The 15358-nt window shown below is 40.2% G+C and overlaps 1 pseudogene; it reads left to right on the top strand.

Moving 5' to 3' along the window:
- Window positions 1–3298: 3298 nt before the first annotated feature.
- Window positions 3299–15358, top strand: part of LOC132190832 (UDP-glycosyltransferase 90A1-like) — a 54300-nt pseudogene continuing 42240 nt past the window's right edge.

Below are 15358 nucleotides of genomic sequence, written 5' to 3'. Positions count from 1 at the left end.
ATATAAGCTGATGTGGATAAGGCTTATCCCCAAAAATGGATAGGCAAGTCAGCGAATGCCATCATTGACCTTGTCATTTCCATTAAAGTTATATTTATTCTTTCTGCAATACCATTTTGTTGAGGTTTATATGGCATTGTGTACAAATGTTTTATCCTATTTTCTTTGCAAAAATTATCCATAGCTTCATATTCTCCCCTATCATTATTCAAGGTTTTGATAGATCTCCCTAACTATTTTTTGACCTCTAATTTGAATTCTTAGAACTTATCAATAGCTTCAAATTCGTTTTTGATGAGGTAGATATATCCATACCTTGAATAATCATCGATGAAGGTAATAAAGTATTCCATTCCTCTATGTGTCTTAGTTTTGAATGGTCTGCAAATATCTAAGTGAATTACTTCTAATAATTCAGATGATTTCCAGTGTTTTGAAAAAGACTTGATAGTCATTTTTCCTTTAATACATGATTCACATATATTAAAATCTCCAGAATTAATATGAGGTAGTAATCAACTTTTGCTCATTCTTATCAATTTATTTTTGTTAATATGGTCTAATTTAAATGCCATAAATAAGAACTACTTTTAGATACATCTAAGTAACGTAAAATGGAAACTTTATTAATAACTTTAATTAAATACATATTATCCACTTTTGCACCCTTTACAGAAGTATTCCCTTTCCTAATGTAGACCTTCCCAGATTTAAATTTGATCATGTATCCCTTGTTATCTAATATAGGAATTGATAGTAGATTTGTCCGGATACTGGGAACATATAAAACATAATGCAAAACAATAACTGAACCTTTAATAGAAATCTTGCACTTTCCTTCTGCTAACACGTCACTATAGGTGTTATTGCCCATGTAAACTTTATGCTCTCTAGCAGCTTTTTCTTTGAAGTCCACAAAAAAATTCTTTACCCCTTGTGATATGTCTAGTTGCTGCTGAATCTATCCACCATGAGCTTGAAGTTGATTTTGCCATCATTGCTTTAGTGATCGTCATTACAATCTCCTTTTGTCTTTTATCGCTATTGAGTTTTGGACAATTCTTTTTGAAGTGTCCAACTTTTCCACATTTGAAGTATGCTCCTTTAGTTTTTACATTACCGTTTGGCTTACCCTTCCATTTTATTTTGAACTTCTTGGGCTTGCCTCTGAATGTAGGAGTTTGAACGGTCTGATTTGAGTTTTGAGCCATCATCAAATTGCTAGATGTTCCTTCTCGCCTTCTTCTTTTCATTCTCTCTTCTTTGAGTACTAGGAGCACTGGTAGAGAAATCATGGAGACTTCTTTTTCACTAAGTGTTAAAGAAGTAACCACATGGTCCCATGATAAAGGAAGGCTATTAAGTATGGTGGTTACCCGCATTTTATCTGATACAAAATGACCAGCATTTGCAAGATCCTATGCAAATGCTGGTATTATTTTCACTCATACGTGCATAGCTGTATTTATCTAATAGCAATTGTACGTGTGTATTAGATCTTGGGCCATACTTTGCCTCTAGTGCTTCCATAATTTCTTTGGCAAACTCGTGACCTTCAAATAGAGGAATGTTGTTGTCCTTCATATTGTGAAGAAGTGTGGCTCTCACCATTAAATTGTCTTCTATCCATTTTTTCATGCTTCTTTTTGGCTTGTCCATCATTTAGGTCAACTAGATCAGGCTTCTTAAATGTAAGGATGCATTGTGTTTTGTCATGTGTGAGTACATAAGTAATGTGTCGTTTCCACATTTTAAAATTCATCCCATTGAGATTTTCTACTCTAGAGGAATCAATGCTATCTTTAATAGCCATTTTTAGAAAGTAGATGTAACAACACAATAATAATAATAATAATAATAATAATAATAATAATAATAATAATATTTATATTTATAATTTTCCAGTACAATTTTTACAATTATCTGAATAATTGTACTAAATATTACAAACTAAATAATTGTCTGTGGCTCTAATTACTATTACAAACCAATATTGTCTGGTAAAATAAAAATAATAACAAGAGTAGTTCAATTATGATCGGGATAAGTCAGACACCCCTTGTATTTGTTCAGGTGACCCCTATAATATCCAAAATCCGGATCTGGTTGACTGACTTGTTCACCCGTCGTCGGAGTGTAGCGGTGTATGCCTGTAGGCCACGGGTCCCTGGGGCTCTACTCAATGGTCCTAACAATCCTTAAAGGATGTGGACCCCTTAGGTGTATATCAGCCCTAGCCAAATCTGGAACAGTGAACTCAACCTCCTTGTGTTGACTTGGAAACAATCAAAAGGGTCGGATGAACCTCTGGTTTTCGATGGCTTTGATTAGAAGATTCACCTATTTCCCAATTATTTCTATGATTATAATGCTGAAAATTGTTGAAATTATTATAAACAGAACCTGTAGAGTTGTAGCCCTTCGAATAAGCTTTCCAATGGTTTTTGAACGAATGAATTTGGGGCTGAAACGAGCCAGAATGGTTGAAATTACTGAATCTACCCTGAACCGGGCGGTTTGACGGATCAGGCGTCAAAATGGTTGATTAATATATATTTACATGTATGCATGACAGATAACTTAACATTTTCTGTCATTCATTAATAAGGACAGAAAGTTATTCATAAACCAATCTGAAGGAAATATCATCAAACTCATTTAAATTAGTGTCAAGTGTTTATAAATATTTAAAAGATACATTAAATTTAGTCTAAGTTAGTAAACTTCTATTAATGACGTTAAGAATTTAATGTGTCTTTTAAATGTTTATAGACATTTAGCACTATTTTAAATAGAGGAAATTTATGTCCAATTAATAATTTATCTGCAATCAATATGGATGTCAAAGAACAAGCAATTTCTCAATTGTTATTATTTATTTTCTCTTTTCCACATGCAAAAACAAATGCGATATATACGAGGATGTCTTTCTCATTTAGAAAGAAAAAAGAAGGAAAAAAAGAGGAAAAAGCTAGAAATGGCATCCAAACCCCACGTCGTCATCTTCCCCTACATGGCTCAAGGCCACTCCATTCCTATGCTGGACCTTTCAAAGGCCCTCAGCTTCCGAGGGCTCAAGATAACAATCATAACCACCCCTTCAAACTCCTTCGTCATCTCCTACGTTTCACAATCCTCAAACAACAACATCCATCTCAGAGAAATCCCATTCCCCCATGCCCACCAACTCCCCAAAGGTTGCTAAAACACCTCAAACCTTCTCTCCCCCGACCAGCTCCTCCCATTCCTCGCTGCAACAAAACAGCTCCAGTCACCTTTCGAGCAGGCTCTCAGAGACATGTCCAAGCTTCCGGACCCACCATGTTGTGTTATTTCCGACACTTTCTTGGGGTGGACCAACGGATCCTGTAGGGCTTTGGGAATGCCCCGGCTGGTTTTTCATGGGATGGGGGTGTTTGCAATGGCGGTGAAGAAATCATTATCCATCCACCAAAACCCCAACAAGTGTTTGACGAAGTCGTCGTCCGACACGGAACATGTCGACGTAACAGGACTAATGCAGCTTCGATTTCCGCTCACAACGGCGGATTTGCCTGATTCCCTTAGGCAGATGGATAGTTGCTTGTCGGAGTTCTTTGTGGAGGCTGAGAAATCTGATTTGGGAAGCTGGGGTGTGATTGTTAATAGCTTTATCGAGCTAGAAAAAGACCATGTTGCTCCATTGGAGTGTTTGTACGGGAATGAGAGTACAAGGGCATGGTGCATCGGTCCATTATTTTTGTATGATGATCAAATGGAGGGAGGGGGAAATTATTATGAGGAAATTGACAGTTTTTTAAAGCTGCATGAGCAAGAAGAAAAATCAGTGATATATGTGGCATTCGGGTCCCAGGCGGATTTGTCAGACACCCAGCTTGATGAATTGGCTTATAGCCTGGAACAATCCGGAGAAAATTACATCTGGGTCGTACGATCAAAGACTTGGGACCCACCGATCATAGGGAGAGGACTGATTACTAAAGAATGGGTGGAGCTGGGCCACCGAGCTATTGGCGGGTTTTTGAGCCATTAGGGATGGAATTCGGTGTTGGAGAGCCTGTCGATGGGGGTTCCAATATTGGCGTGGCCCATGCAAAATGAGCAGCACCTGAATGCCAAGTTCTTGGTGGAGGAGGTCAAGGCGGCGCTCCGGGTTCCCGCGGTGGGCCGGAACTGGAAGGTTGTGAGGCGGGAAGTGATTTGTGAAGCGGTGAAAGAGTTGATGGGAGGAAGGAGAGGGAAGAAGGCAAGAGAGAAAGCAATTGAGTTGGGGAAATTGGCAAAAGAGAGCAGTCCAGGTTGGTGGGTCTTCTTACAAGTGCTTGGATGAGCTAATTCACCAGCTTCCTCTTGGGAATGCCATCCATCATTGAATTTTAGCACACTATATTTGGATTAGGTGATTTCATTTTTAACGGTTTAATTTTAATTTTAAGTTATTTGTGAAAAAAAATATATGATAAAATTAAATTTAGATAGTTAAAAAAATAAAAAATAAAAAATAAATTTAATTTCAAGCTATGAAGCAAATTGGTTGGTTGTAACAATTGATGAAATTCATATGCAATGGAGAATTAAATATAAAGTGGAATAAATAGAGAAACTTAGACTATATTTTACGGTTGGTTCGGTGTTTAGACATTTATGTCCACCACTAAGATAGAGCGCTATAGGGCTACATTGTGCTTTAATTACAATACAAATGATCCTTATTTATACAAAATGGAAAAATATATATACATTGGCCCCCCGAACAAACACCTATTTTACAATTACGCCACCAAACTTTAAAATGTGACATTGAGACCACACATACTACCATCTTGTGTCAAATTAAACACTTATATATTTTTCTTCCCAAAATTCCCTTGAAAGGGCTCCACACCCTTTGAACACTAAAAAGTCTAGAGACGTTAGAACCCCGTAAAAACGCCCTAATGATACAATAAACTATCTAGGGACGTTAGAAACCCGTCATGAAACCTAGATGACATCCAAATGACTACCAAGTAATGTTTAGATGCCAAATTTCAATACAAAGACTCAACTTTTCACGCCAAAACACTTAGGCGATAAAGAAATTACAAGTAAAATTTTGAACATTGAATAAGACCAAAATCTAAAGCCTAACAAGCCTCACGCACACCCACTCGCGCGCCTAGTGCTGTAACTTCTTTTTGTATGCAAGGTTTTTCAATAGCTTTAGCAAAATTTAATTGCCTACTACGTCAACAAAGACGAACATATGCATAGATCGGGGTGGGCCATGGCAACCCCCAGTTTTGCAATTTTTTATTAAATATGCTTTTAAAATTTGCATTTGAGACTACAAATTTTAGCTTGGCCCTAGCCCAAAAGTAAGTAGTCCAACAATTTTTTTGCTTTGGCCTCCACACATAACACATAAACCAATTCCAGAATTTTAATGCCTGGACCCATCAAAAACATTCCATAATTTTTAAGAATGCATTGGACCTCTCAAACAAGAAAATTCATATGCCCGTAATGTCCCAAACCCATGAATTAAAATGTCATACTTCTTTCGCCAAAATCCATATTGTTTTCATGAGTGCAGATGACGAGAATGCAGTTTTTCATATAGAAGTTTGGACCGATTCTTTCCCAGCAGTAGAATTCTGGACCAACTTACTAGTTACTACATCATACATCTGTCTCTGGAAGCATCGAAGTAGTGCTAGCTGCAACCCCCTTTCCTTTTTTCTTTTTCTTTTTTTTAAAAAAATAAAAATAAAAAATCAGAAAATTAATTTTTAGTTTAATATATTTATATTTTTTTTTATTAAGAGTGATACATGTCACCATTTTATTAGCATCGACGTGACATTTAACATAATTTTTGTCAAATGTTTTAATGGAATTTGACTATATGGACTAAATTGTTTTTTTTTTTGGCATATCCTAAGAACCTCTAAGTTCACTTTCATGCAACGTCATAAAGTGATTTGTAATTTAGGTCAACTACAGGGTTTAATTTTACATTTATCCTATTTTTTGAATTTTGGACCAATTTAATTTAATTTCAAGCTATGAAACACCAAACTTTATTTTTTGCCTGTATCCACCCTTGTTTTTTTTTTTTTTCCTTTTCTTTTTCTTTTTGGTTTAAATAAAAAGTTTTACGCGTTATTAATTTTGGGGAAAGTCTACATACCGCCCAAATTACTAACCAATTGAAAATGTTCCCCCTCCCCCGCCAAACTTCCAAAAATTGTCAATGACCCCCCTTAAGAGCATTCACAGCACTTATTCTAAAGCTGCTTCCATTCCATATACATAATCATAAAAGGACATTCTCTCTCCTTTCACACTTTCCTATGCAAAATAAATGAATATAAAAACAAAAAGAAAGTAAACACAATAATATTTTAATGTTATAGGGAAATATAAATGGAAGCAGTCTCGTCTCATTTTTTAAAGTTTAGAGGTCTACTCTAAAAAAATGAGCTAGAAAACAATGCTCTTTCCTCTGGAGTCATGGTGAGAATGGTTTCTCTTTCGTCCTTTACTAGGGTTTCCATTGTGAATCTGCTAGTAGATAGGGTTTGTCTCCATTTGGGCATCGGACGTGGAGTGATATTGGCTTTTTTACGAGAAGACGAAACTAATGGCAGAAAGCATGGGAGATGGGGCAAAGCGGACTAAAGGAGAACAAGAGGGGATAGCGATTATGGAGGACGATGTAGGTGAGATCCGTATGAGAGGGGAGAACTGTTTGATAGGTAGAATTTGGGCGGAGAAGAAGATCAACAAAGAGGCCTTTAAGACAGTTCTTTCTCGAATCTAGCGAGCAGAAGGATGTGTTTCTTTCAAGAAGATACAGGAAATCATATGGATCTTCGAATTCACTGATTGTGAAATGAAGAAGAGAGTGATGGCAGGATGTCCATGGTCCTTTGGATCTAGGTTCACGATATGCCACTCCTTTGCATGTCAAGAGCCGTGGGAACCAAAATAGGAAGAATGCTAGGAGATTTGGAGGATGTGGATGTGGAAGGGGATGTCACAGGATGGGGACATAGCCTCAGGTTGCGGGTTTCCATTGATCTCACACAACCTCTTGAGCATGGAAGAGAACTTATACTGGGAGGTAACTCAGTGTGGGTTAGCTTCAAGTACGAACAACTCCCATTGTTCTGCTTTCATTGTGGTCGTATTCTCCATGGTGTCAAAGGTTGCCCGGAAAATCTCAGCAGGAGGATGAACATGTTGGAAGGGGAAAAATCATGGGGACTATGGCTTTGGGCAGAAGAGTTGAGAAAACAGGCAGGGGGGATATGCTAAACTTGAGATGTATGCCGGAGCACATGCGACGGCGGCGGCGGCTGAACAGTCTTCAGAAGGGCATCAAAGTTTCTCTCAAGGAGCTGACATGGTGAGTGGCGGTGTTATTGGAAACCCTAGAAGAGAAAGTCCTCCAAAAAAGGAAAGAACCTCCAATTCCATCCTAAAGGAGAAGCAATCCCAGAAGTTCGGGCAAAACTGTCGTGGAGTAAATGAGGAAGGTTAGGGGAGGGGATTACAGTAGAAAATCATGGAAGAGATGCTGGATAAAGGGCATAGGCAATTTAACAGGGCTCACGTGGCATGAGAGAAGTCAAAGGGTACTTTGGAGAAAGTTTCAGAACAACACAATCAAGGCTCAAGAATTACAAAAAATTTGGGCCATTTTACGAGCCTAGGGGAAAGAAGAGTCAGGAAACACAAAATGAGGCCTTTGTCTGGTGCAATAGCCGAAAGCTTGGGGGAGAATCAGGGGCCAAAAAGAACGGGAAATATCCCCAATGCACAAAAATGACAAGGAAAAGGTTAAGATGGCACATCGACGCGAAGTAGCCTGCGGGTGTGGAAGAAAAAAGCAGGGGAAAGTCTAGGATGTTTAAAGAATTCAATATCTGAGGAGGCTTTGTTGAAGGAGGGGGAGAAGGAGGTGAAGGAATATGATGGGAAGCATGACCCGAAAATCATGGGATTGGCGGTGGATGTGGAACAGCCCCGCCAACAGTCATGATTCTACTCAGTTGGAATTGCCGAGGGCTTGGGACCCCAAAGGCAGTTCAAGAACTTTGCCTTTTGGCAAAGGAAAAGAAACCCGGTCTTTTGTTTCTCATTGAAACAAAAAGGTCTCATTTGGAAATGGAATGGATTCCAATAAAGCTCGGTTTTGAAGGTTTCTTTGTGGTGGATTCCGTCAGAAGGAGTGGTGGGCTTGCTCTAATGTGGAAGGAGGACTGCGATTTGATTATCCAGAATTATTCTTGTCGTCATATAAACGCTATAGTAAAGTCATCGGCTGAAGAAATGGAATGGAAGCTAACTGGATTTTATGGCAGCAAGAAGACATGAGGCATGTAGCATGTTGAAATTTATTAAAAATCAGTCCCCGGTTCCATGGATTTGTGTGGGTGACTTTAATGAAATAGTGAGTATGACTGAGAAATGGGGAGGAGCAAGTAAGAGAGATAGTCAAATGGAACAGTTTCGCAACTCTTTGGAGGATGGCCTTAGTGATGTAGGGTTTGTTGGCTCAAAATTCATGAAGGAACGTCTAGACCGGGTGTTAGCTAATAATGAATGGCGTACGTTTTTTCAAGAGGTGGAAGTACAAGTGCTGGCTGCTCAGTCATCGGATCATAAACCTTTATTGGTCAATTTTGCACGACACAAGGAGGAGCGGTATTACTCGAAAAAGGGGTTTAAATTTGAGGCTAAATGGATGTTGGAAGAGGAGTACCAAGAGGTAGTGCGAGATGCATGGCAATCGAGCAAGTGAGGGGGGACCACATAACTACCAAGCTCAATAGGTGCAAAGATGCTCTAACTTTCTGGAGTAAAAAGTTTGGGTCCATAGAGAAATTACTAAAGAGCAAAATGGCACATCTTGAGAAAATCCAATAAAAAGAGGGCCCGCACAACCAGGCTGAGATTAGGGGACTGAAAAAGGAGATTTCTTTGATTCTAGATGGGGAGGACCTAAAGTGGAGACAAAGAGCTAAACAGACATGGCTCTCTAATGTGGACCGAAACACTCCATATTTCCACAAATGGGCTAATCAGAGGAGAAAATCCAATAGGATAACTCACATACAATATGAGGAGGGAAGTGAATGGCGGTCCAAGAATGAAGTTAGTAGGGCCTTTGTCAAAAATTTTCAAAACCTGTATACCACTGGGGGAACGAAAGGAATTGACACATGTCTAGAGGGGCTGGAATAGAGGGTTGCAGGTGACATGAATAACATGCTCATGGCTGAATTTACAAGGGAAGAAGTGGAGGCAACCTTGATGGGGATGGCACCTATGAAATCACTAGGCCCGGACAGATATGCGGCTTGTTTTTTCCAAAATTCCTAGGGAGTCGTCAATCATGAGGTTTGTAGGGCGATGCTCGATTTCTTGAATTGAGGTATCTTTGAACCCATTATTAACCAAACGTATATTGTTTTGATCCCAAAAAAAAAAAAAAAAAAGAACCCTTCTATTGTGTCTGAATTCAGACCTATTAGCTTATGTAATGTAATTTCAAAAATAATTGGTAAGGCTATTGCTAATAGGCTGAAAAAAGTGCTCCCTGATATTATTTCTCTCTATCAAAGTGTGTTTGTGCCAAGTAGACTCATCACCGACAACATATTGGTGGCCTCTGAAGCGTTACATACCATGAACGGAAGAATGAAGGGGCGTAAGGGGTATGTAGCGCTAAAACTCAACATGAGCAAGGTATACGATAGAGTCGAATGTGATTTTTTGGAGAGGATAATGCTTAAACTGGGATTTGACTCAAGATGGTTAGAAAAAATTATAACTTGTGTACGTACTGTGTCGTTTTCGATGTTTGTGAACGGCCAAGCACATGGTCAAATAACTCCGTCTAGGGGATTGAGACAAGCGGATCCCCTCTCTCCATATCTCTTGATTCTATGTGCTGAAGGGCTTAGAAATATGCTTTGTCGGGCTGAAATGCAAAAGAATATATTAGGTTTGCCTATAATACGAGGGGGAGTGCAACTTCATCATCTGTTTTTTGCAGATAATAGTCTCCTTTTTTGTAGGCCGAACATTGATGAATGGAACAAGATGCAACATATCCTTGAGAAGTATGAGAGAAGCTCCAGTCAAAGGCTAAATAGGGAGAAAACATCGCTATTTTTCAGAAAAAATACAAAGGTGGAAGTCCGGTCTCATATAAAGGCTGTAGCGGGGGTCAATTCTGTTAAGGGTATCCCTGAAAATTAGCAACAATATCAAATCACAGCAGCCTCCACATCTCCCTTTGAGAATCAGGTTGAGATAGATGAGGACTCATTAGATCACCTTGATAGCCAGTGATGACAATTTCCATTGTTTACAATACTTGCTTTCCTTATTCTGAATTATTTGAATTTCCTTGGCTATAAATATCTTAGCAATAGTTGTATTAGGTTTATTGCTTTCCTTTTAGCTGTCGCTCATTCATACGCTTACCATTGTAACTATACACTTACCATTTAGATGGCCATCTGTATTGTATTATAAAAAGGAAATCCAACACTGTTTTGGTCAAGCAACCAAAAACAGCTTCTTCAATTATTTTCATGGTATCAGAGCTTCCTAAAAGCCAACGCTCATCCATGGCCGATTCTATCTCTAATTCCGCATCTTCTCAAAACCCCAACCCAGCCACTGAAATTTCTGCATCTTCCCAAAACCCCAATCCAATCACTGAAAATCGCAACCCAATCACTGATATTTCCGCACCTTCCCAAAACCCCAATCCAATCACTGAAATTTCCCCCTACATTCCTATGCTTCCCAACGTTACACAATTGGATGGTATCAAACTGGAAGGATCCAACAACTTCCTTGGATGGGTTGCTCAATTTCAACCCATTCTTTGTGGTTACGAACTTGAGGGATTAATTGATGGAACGGATCCATACCCTCCCAAACTCATCGCCAACCCCACAGGTGATGCTCAAATTCCAAATCCAACGTTTGTTGCATGGCGAAGGAGAGACCAGAAGCTACTGAGTCTCATCATTTGCTCCCTAGCTCCCTATCTAGTGTCGTTGATGTATGGTTTAAACATATCCTGACTAGCTTGGAATGCTCTTGCAACCAGGATTACTACCCATTCTAGATCATACATCTCCTCTTCACCTTGCAACATCACCTCCTAGCCCAGCCATAGATACTGCTGCCAATTTAAATCCACCTCTTGCGTGTACACCTTCCCTCCCAGCCAGCCCACCTCACATCCCATCCTCTTCGCTACACGTCGCCCCGGCTGCCCCTACCCATCACATTATCACTCGTTCCCAAACAAGTAATCTCAAACCAAAATCTTTTATGGATTTTAAATTATTTCGAGTTGTCAAACACCCTCTTCATGCCTACCACGCACTCACTCTCCCTCAAGAACCTTCCACTTATCGCCAGGCAGCAACTACACCCGAATGGGTTGATGCCATGCGTCTAGAATTTCATGCTTTGTTGGCCAACCAGACCTGGTCCCTATGCCCCAGGCCTCTGCATCAGAATGTGGTAAGGAACAAATGGGTTTTTAAGATTAAGAAAAAGCCTGACGGTAGTGTTGATCGGTTTAAGGCTCGCCTTGTTGCCAAGGGGTTTGATAAGGTGAGTGGGGTCGATTATTATGAAACATTTAGCCTTGTTATCAAGCCCGCAACCATCCGTTTAATTTTGGCGTTAGCAGTGCAATTTAATTGGCAAATAAAACAATTGGATGTTTCTAATGCCTTCTTGCATGGTGTGTTAGATGAAGAGGTATACATGGAGCAACCTCAAGGGTTTGTGGATTCCTCCTATCCTTACCATGTGTGCTTCTTACACAAAGCTCTCTATGGTTTGAAACAGGCTCCTCAAGCCTGGTTCACCAGACTCTCTCAAGCCTTGCTGGACATTGGATTTTGTGGCTCTCAAGTGGACCATTCCTTATTTGTTTACCACGCTGACCATATTCGTATTTTTCTCCTTGTGTATGTAGATGATATTATCCTCACAGGGAATCACCCCGACACCATGCAATGTCTTATTACCACAATGCAGTCTGATTTTGCGATGAAGGACCTGGGATTTCTTGGCTATTTCCTTGGCATTGAAGCAATTCGAGATGCTACTAGACTTCACCTTCGCTAGTCCAAATATGCACTTGATCTTCTTCATCGCACACACATGACCAATTCCAAGCCTTATCGAGCTCCTGGTACAGCTGGTTCCAAAATGTCAAAATTTGGTGGGGCTGTTTTGCCCGATCCCGCTGAATATCGGCAAGTTGTGGGTGCCCTTTAATATGTTACTCTCACACGGCCAGACCTTGCCTACTCAGTCAACCAATTATGTCAACACATGCATACTCCCACTTCCGTGCACTGGACAGAAGCTAAACATGTGTTGCGCTATCTAAAAGGCACAGTTGATTTTGGTCTTCATTTCTGCAAAGGTGACATTACTCTCACCGCCTTTCGCGACTCTGATTGGGCTGGCAACCCCGATGACAGATGCTCCATGACTGGTTATAGCATCTTCTTAGGCTCCAATTTAATTTCTTGCTCGGCCAAGAAACAACATGTGGTATCTTGCTCTAGTACTGAAGCCGAGTATCGATCTATGGCCCTTGCTACTGCTGAAATGTTCTGGCTCCGCATGCTTATCAAAGAACTGAAGGTCTCTCTCCTATCTCCTCCTGTCCTTTGGTGTGACAGTTCAAGTGCTCTTGCCCTCGCCTCTAACCTAGTATCTCACGCTCGAACTAAACACATTGAGGTGGATATTCACTTTATTCGAGAAAAAGTTACCAACCGTGGCATTAACATTCGGTATGTGTCCACCTTGGATCAAGTCCTTGATATCTTCACCAAAGGACACACGACTGATCGTTTTTGCTTCTTACGTGACAAACTGAAGGTCGCTCCTCCCATCAGTTTGCGGGGGGGTGTTAAGGGTATCCCTGAAAATCAGCAACAATATCAAATCACAACAGCCTCCACATCTGCCTTCGAGAATCGCGTTGAGACAGATGAGGACTCATCAGATCACCTTGACAGCCAGTGATGACAATTTCCCTTGTTTACAATACTTGCTTTCCTTATTCTGAATTATTTGAATTTCCTAGGCTGTAAATATCTTAGCAATAGTTGTATTAGGTTTATTGCTTTCCTTTTAGCTGTCGCTCATTCATACACTCACCATTGTAATTATATACTTACCATTTGGGTGGTCATCTGTATTGTATTATAAAAAGGAAATCCAACACTGTTTTGGTCAAGCAACCAAAAACAGTTTCTTCAATTATTTTCAAATTCTACCCAAAGCTACGAAAAGTATTTAGGCCTCCCATCTCTGATTGGTAGATCTCGGGTACGCTCTTTTAAGAATATTCAAGGGCGTATTTGGGATCGTATCAATGGATGGAAGGAGAAGCTCTTAACTCATGCGGGGAAGGAAGTGGTTTTGAAGTTGGTGATTCAAGCAATACCGACATACACGATGAGTGTATTCAAGCTACCAAAGACTTTATGCAAGTGGATTAATTCGATGATGCTATGGTTTTGGTGGAGAAACAAGAATAATTTATCAAGGGTAGCTTGGATGGGATGGGACAAGTTGGGGACACAAAAGGCAAAGGGAGGATTGGGGTATCATGATTTAGAGAACTTCAATCAAGCCCTTCTAGCAAAACAAGGCTGGTGCCTTGTCCAAAATCGTAACTCTCTTGTAGCACGTGTTTTAAAAGCGAAGTATTTTCCGAATGGAACTTTTTTGGAATCAAATATGGGGAATAGGCCTTCCTTTGCTTGGTGTAGCATTTGGAATGTGAGGAAGTTGTTGCAGGCCAGGCTGTTATGCAGGATAGGGAACGGCCACACAATCCGCATATGGGACGACAGGTGGCTTCCAACACCTTCATCTCATTTGGTTCAATCTCCTATTTGTGCTCTAAGCCAATAAGCTAGGGTTAAGGACATTATTGATGAAGATAAACAATGGTGGAACATTCCTCTGATTGAAAATATTTTCATGAAAGAGGAAGTGGAGGTGATTTGTAATATGGCTATATGCCCGGGTGGACAGCAAGACAGGATGGTTTGGGTGGGAACAAAGAATGGTGCTTTTACAGTCTGAAGCGCTTATCATCTTGCACAATCATTGGGGGAAGCAGGCAGGGGATCATGTTCGTCGATGGAGGCTGCTGGGGAAGTATGGCGGAACATATGGGAGCTGAAGGGGTCCAGGAATGAATAGTTGTTTATCTGGAAAGCTTGCCAAAATGTTTTACCAACCAAAGGAAACCTTTATCGTCGATACATCACACCCGATCCCTTAAGTCCGCTATGTGAGCGTATGGAGGAAACCCCGTGCCATGTACTGTGGAGCTGTCCCTCGGCTCAAAAGACGTCTGGATGGAATGCAGTAGGACACTACAGAAAAGTCTGAGTGATCAAACGAAATTTATTAACCTTTTTGGGACTTTATTGGAAAAATTGGAGGAGAAGGAGGTTCAACTGTTTATGGTGATAGCAAGGCAGATTTAGCGTCGCCGGAATTCTGTGGTGTTTAAGGGGATTATGAGTTCACCTGTAGATGTAGTACAAAAAGCGAGGGCTCAAATGGATGATAATGAGCAGGCTTTGCAGATACAGAAGAAAAGCAATTGTATTCCCAGCTCCAAAAAGCCAGCCATGAAATGGTCGAAACCCCTTGAAGGATTCGTTAAGGTTAACTGGGATGCTTCTATAGATCTCAAAGGTGGGTGTATGGGGGTTTGCCCGAAGCCATGATAGTAAGGTGCAGGTCAGTTATTGCAACAGGAGACCTTCTATCCGTGAGACGGCATCTGCGGAATCCTTGGTGATGAGGCAGGCGGTGGAGCTTTGTGCAAGAATGGGCTGGCAGAAGGTTGTTCTGTAAGGGGATGCATTAGAAGTAATCCAACACCTGCTACACTCCGAAGATTGGTGGGGCAGCTATGTGCCAGTCATCCAGATGCTAAACAACAGCTGGAAAAAATCAATGAATGGAGAGTGGAGCATATTTCTCAGAATGCCAATGAGGTGGCACATAGAATTGCAAAACTTGCTCTATCTTTACAAGGAGAGAATCTGTGGGAGGCTGACTGTCCTCCGTGCTTCCAACCTTTTGTATTGGTTGAGCAAATTTCAGATTAATATATGAAGTTCTTCGTTTCAGTATATATATATATATATATATATATATATATATAAGGGAATCTATTGTAGAGTGTATTTGAATAAGGAAGCAAAAAGTAGTTTTGTTCTCTAAATTTACGGAAAATGAGAGGGAAACTGCTATAAATGCTTTAATGACTTAAATGCCCATA

The sequence above is a fragment of the Corylus avellana genome, chromosome ca8, assembly GCF_901000735.1.
Source record: "Corylus avellana chromosome ca8, CavTom2PMs-1.0".
NCBI classification, from domain to species: domain Eukaryota; kingdom Viridiplantae; phylum Streptophyta; class Magnoliopsida; order Fagales; family Betulaceae; genus Corylus; species Corylus avellana.
Note: the sequence above shows the minus strand (reverse complement) of the source record. Positions and strands in the feature narration are given on the sequence as shown.